This window comes from Corvus brachyrhynchos, unplaced genomic scaffold, assembly GCF_000691975.1.
Source record: "Corvus brachyrhynchos isolate BGI_N302 unplaced genomic scaffold, ASM69197v1 scaffold162, whole genome shotgun sequence".
Taxonomy (NCBI): Eukaryota; Metazoa; Chordata; class Aves; order Passeriformes; family Corvidae; genus Corvus; species Corvus brachyrhynchos.
This window is the reverse complement of record NW_008236696.1, coordinates 5,939,339-5,944,849: the sequence shown is the minus strand read 5'-3', so window position 1 is coordinate 5,944,849 and position 5,511 is coordinate 5,939,339.

Below are 5,511 nucleotides of genomic sequence, written 5' to 3'. Positions count from 1 at the left end.
GGGGCCGGTGCCGGGAGCGGGCGGTGGGGGGGGGGGCTCGGCTCGGCGGCGCTGGAAGACTGGGACAGTGTTCAGGGCCGAGGGCTGCTGAAAGGGCTCAGTGTGTGCTGAGCGTGAGTCACCCGGGCCGGAGGGGGGAGCGGGCGGGGAAGGGAGGGGAGAGCCGCCGCAGGAGGGGCAGGCTTCCCAGGGAAAGGTGGCGAAATGGATATCATTAGCGTGGAGTGGAGGCAGAAGGGCCCGAGGAAGGAGAGAGGCTGGGGGGGGCGGGTTAGGGGTGGAGGGATTTGAGGGAGCCTTGCGTCACCCACATCACCTGGGTGTCTGTGTGAGGTCAGGGATGAGAACAGGAAGGGGACAGTGGAGGCTGGGTCTGTCTGCACCCATCACTGGACCTTCATGTGACTTTGGGTGCCAAACAAAGCGTGGGGAAGGGCTGGGAAAGCCCTGAAAAGATTCATGGGGACCTCGAAACAGGGAGCTGACTTGTGTCACATTTTGGTGCTCCAAGCACTGGCTTGCAGGGCTGAGGCTCCATCCTGGCTGGTACAAAACATCCCTGGAGCTGCCGGTTTTCTTTGGCTCACTTTGACTGTGCACTTCCCAGTCTGGCTGACACACACCCAGGCGGCTGCTGGGCTGTGCCGGCACCTTACACATCCTCAGCATCAACTCCTGGTCCCCGGGGATGTCACCTGCAGTGGCAGACGCAGAGAGTGGCTTGTCACTTCCTGGAGCAGGCAACATTGCTCATAGCTCTGGGGCAGTCCCAAAGGGAGAGTGGCTTCCTGGTGGTCCCAGTTAGGACCTCTGTGCCTGGCTGCATGTGAGATGAGAAGCAAGGAGGGTTTTCTGGTTTAAATTGAACACAGGCATGTGTGGGAAGGTCTGGTTTTATCTCAAAAGTAAACAGCTCTGCACATAGTGGTGTCACCACTCAGAGAGGTCCCCCATGATGTGTCAGAGGATTAGGTATGTCCTACTGTCTTCTGGCGGCATCATATGCTCATGTAAGACACCAGCAAGAGAAGAGTAGAAGCCCCTTGGGGTTCAGCTTTCCCCTGTCCTGGAGCCCACAGCTGCTGGGGAGAGCAGGAGGGGCCCACCGGTGCAGTGGGTGTGCAGAAAGCGCTGCAGTGGTGGTTGATCAGGAGATGCATCCTAAAGAGATACACTTTTTGATGGGGATTTAGCTGACTGGACTGTGAGGGAGTTGATCTTTGATGAAAAGTCACACTAAGATTTCCCTTTAGCACAAATAGCCACAGCCCAAAAGCAGAGGGTTTCACCAGTGAGCAAATGGGGAGGGCAGCTGATGGCTCTGGGCAGCCCGGTCACATCCCTGTGCCTCCAGACCTGCAGAAAAGCACCCCAGAGGCTGGGAATAATCCTATCAATTTACTGGCTGACATTACAGGGCCAGTTCACCCACCACACCTCTGCTTTGTTGATCTGTGGAGCCCCATTGCTGAACCCTGCAGCCACGTGCTTGGTGTTGGCACCGTGAGCTGCTTGTGCCAGGGAGTGTCCCTGCCACCTTGACCAGAGGACTAATGGGCTTTCTATCCTGCTCCTTCCATGCTGCCCAGTTCTCTATCCTTCCTCACCTCTCTCTAGTGTTGGGCAGATCCTCAAAGCTTTGGCCTTGCAGGAATGACCTCTTAGGGTGGTGCATTTCTGTCCTGTTGTCACCAGTGACAGCAGGAGGATGAAGGGAAAGTAAAACATGGGAGCACAATGTGATGATACAAATGGGCTGGAAGGACCCAGGAGAGCCATCAGTTTGTCCTCCACCCTGTGCAGGAGCTGTTTTTCCAGTGGTGTCTGGAGCCTCCCTGCACCAAGACACTGGAAATGCCAGAGCCACATAAGAACAGCCCAATGGATGGCACAGGGCTGTGGCTGCGCCTGCTGTGAATCAGGGAAGGAGCTGGATCCATGCATTAACTCACTGGCCATCTCAGCCCACAGCATAGAATGACTTCACCGTCGGGTGAACATCCCACCATGGAAACCAAACCTCAGGAATGCGTCTGGGTGTGCCGACTCTCTTCTCCTCTCTGGAGAGCTCTCTTATGTCTCAACTACTCCCAGGCTAGCAAATTGCTGTTGTCACCTCTCCCACCAGCTCCTTGAGCTGGGCTGGGGAGCAGTGCCCATGCAAGGGTCATCCCCTGTGCCCAGCAGGTGTCTGCCCAGGGGTGGCACTGCGGGTGCTGCCCTCCCTTAGTGCGCATGCAGAAGCAGGGAGCTTTGCCATGGCTTCAGTCCAGTAGCCCCAGCCAAAGAGGGGAAGTCTGCACTCCACATGCCCTCCTTCTCCCTCTCTCCATCTCTTGCTGGAGACAGATCCACCAGTGGCTGTAGCAGAGCCCAGGTTTTGGCGATGAGCAGCAGCAGCGTGATGATTAATGCTGTGCAGAGCCACAGAGCCAGGGATGTCTGAGTTGTCTCTGCCTCTCTCCTAAACCAATTTGGCCAAAAAAGGCTAATGTGAGCATTTCTGCATCTGCCAGCCTGGGAGGGGGCCCAGCCAGGGCTCGGGGTCTCAGCAGGCATGTATGGGGCTGTACGTTTTTCCACTTGGGCTGGAGAGGGGCCGTGGGCAGGCAGCCGCCGGGCTCAGGTGATTCCTGAGCCGCCCTTTCCATCTGACTCATGAGAGACGCCGCGAGTGCTCCCCTGCCCAATGGAAAACACGTCTCCATGCAGCTCATGGCTTCTGGGTTCATGCCAGTCCCCAGGCAGCACAGCTTCCCAGGGCTGTGCTGGCACCCTGAGCCCGGCTCTTCCCAGGCTGGAGCTGGGAGAGTGGCTCCATGGGCTGATGCCCAGCCAGGGCTTTACCTTCAGGCTGTGCCCATAGCTGGCATGGCAGAACAGTCAGGGTGGCACGGGCTGGGCAGTACAGGCCCATGGTCCCTGCGATGGGCAGGAGCATCTCTGTGGGCAGGGCTCCTGATTTCACTGTTGGCATGATACTGCTTTCCCAACACTCCTGGTTTCCTCTCCTCCAACTCTTTGGAGGGTCCAGGGTGGAAGTGGTAGTCCTTCAGCATCAGGACAAGTCTTTCCCTTCCCAAGGCCAAGTACCCCATCCTTCTCCTTCCTTTCTGGCTTTGGGCAGCATGAGAGTGTCTCCCTCCTCAAATCCCACATTCACATCCCCTAAGCTTTTTCCATCTCATGTCCTTATGGGTTTGGTTTTTTCAGTGCCTGGATGCCATCCTACCACAGGTTCTCAGGAAAAACGCAGGCCCTGGGGCTTTCTGCACAAGGGAAACTGAGGCACGCTGGGGTCAGCACTTCTTGCTGGGGCACACTGGGCTGGGAGAGACAAGCCAGGGCCTGTGGCTCCATGTGCCCAGCCTCAGGCTGTTTGCATCACGTACAGAGGCAGCCCCAGAGCCTGCCCCCTCTGTGCCCACTGCCCAAGCCACAGCATTGGGCTCCCCCTGTTCCTCTGGGAAGGGAAATGTTTTCCCTTTCCCCTCCCATCCCTGCTTGCCAGCAGCGAGTGAGTCCGGTTTCCCCTGCGCGCTGCCGCCAAGCGCCTCTGGAACCACTGGAAAATGCATAAAAGGCCTGGGCAAGGCTGCGGTGAGGGTTACTTGCAGTCACAGCTGGATCCAGCTGCTGCTTTAAAGCAACAGCACAGCCACACAGGGCTCCCCAGGAGACCCAGGTGTCCCAGGGTTTAAATCCCGTGGGAAGAGAAGGCAGCATCCTCACTGGGCAGCAGCCCCAAGGCTGGAGGGGGCCTTTTCACTGGGGAAAATGAGGAAGGGGCAGCCCAAGGACACAAACTCTTGGGTGGGTCTGGGCCTGGGGTTTGCTCATGCAGGTTTGCAGAGTGCTTTCCCCTGCCCTGCTCCTGTGGCTCTTGGCACAATGACCAGGAGAGCGCTTCCCTGCCAGCCCCAGCTGCATCCCACAGTTGCGTCTGCAAAGGGCAACAGTAGCCTGGGGACCCCGGAGCAACGGGGGCTGGCCCAGCTATCATTCTACAAAGCAGTTTACACTTCTCCCCTATTTTTAGAAGAAATCATGCAAATCCCACACTGTTTGATTCTAGGCAGGACAGTGGGTGTGGCCTTCAGCTGTGGCTCAAGGTGTTTTGGCAGTCCCCAGTGTTTCAGTGTGTGAGATACCGAGGCTGATGGAATGGAATGGAGCAGCCAGCTTTGGGAAGGCAGAAAACCTCCTCCTGCATCCTGGGAGCCAGCATGGTCCCAATCTGGCAGAGGCACTGGGATGGAAACAGCCCCGGGGCACTGGGGTTAATGAGTAAAATAACTCACCCCCCGCCTGGGGTCTGTTTTATGGCCCTGTTAACGTGGGCAAGTAGAGGCAGCTTTCTGTGGGGGTGGAGGTCTTTCCTGGTGTCCCACGTCAGACTGGTCAGTCCATGACGTCTGCTTCACCTTCCAAGATGCAGCAACAAATAAGGTTAATAATTAATCCCAACTGCCTGGGGGACCTTCCCTGGGACTGAGGCAGAGCCGGTCCTGATCACAGCTCCCAGCATCCCACGTGAGAGCCGTGGTGATGGGCGCGTCCACAGGGTTACTCTTTACCGCAGCATCATAAAAAGTGCTTAGAAAACAAATGTGGAAGGAGAAAGGAACATTCCCTGTCCTATCACATCCAGGATGTTTGCTCCTGAGTGTGTGCAAAGTCTTGATGTGGTGCAAGTCTGGCTCAGCCAAATATATTGCAGCCTTGACCTCCCTCCCTGCTCCAGGGTACACCACACGTGAGTGGTTTAACAAGGAAAAACCTAAAAGTGTGGCCACCCTGTGCAGCTGGTCTTGGGTCAGGCTGAGCCCTTGGTCCTGCTCCAGGCGCTCAGAGGTCTGGGGAGGAGAGGGCTGGTTTGTGTGTCTCTGCAGGGCAACAGGACCTTGGCTTGTGTGGGAAACCCAGCCCAGGGACCACAGTGTTGGCACAAGTGGTCAGGAGGTGTGAGAGTTCCTGGAAGAAGTGAGAGTTTTTTCTGTGTATGTATAATTTGCTGGAATGAAAATAAATCAGAAAACAACACACACATCCCCCAAAAAAGAACCATATCAAAGAAACCCGTGCAGCTTTCCCCAGTGAAACAAACTCCAAACCATCAGTGGGAAAATGCTGGCTGGGTCAATCTGCCACTAGCCAGTCTTCTGGGATTACATAAACTTCATAAGAAAAGCTCACTTCTTTCTTTGTACTATTTTTTTTTTAAAAAACATTTTTGTTCAGGTCCACTTTGAAATTAAAAGAGGATTCTTGAAACAAAAAAAGTATTGTGGTTCACTTTGAGAACATCTAAATGAACCACGTGGGCATCACCCCAGTCCTTGTCCTTTCCCTTAACCCAGACAATGCCCTGGAGCCCTGTTTGATGCCAGCTACAAAGCCTTGTGACCCCACAGGTTGCTCCTCCTCATCTCCAGTGGTGTCGCCAGTTGGCATAATGCTGGGGTGGGGGGGTGAGTGTGTGGCACAGGGACTGGCTCTCTCCAAATGGGT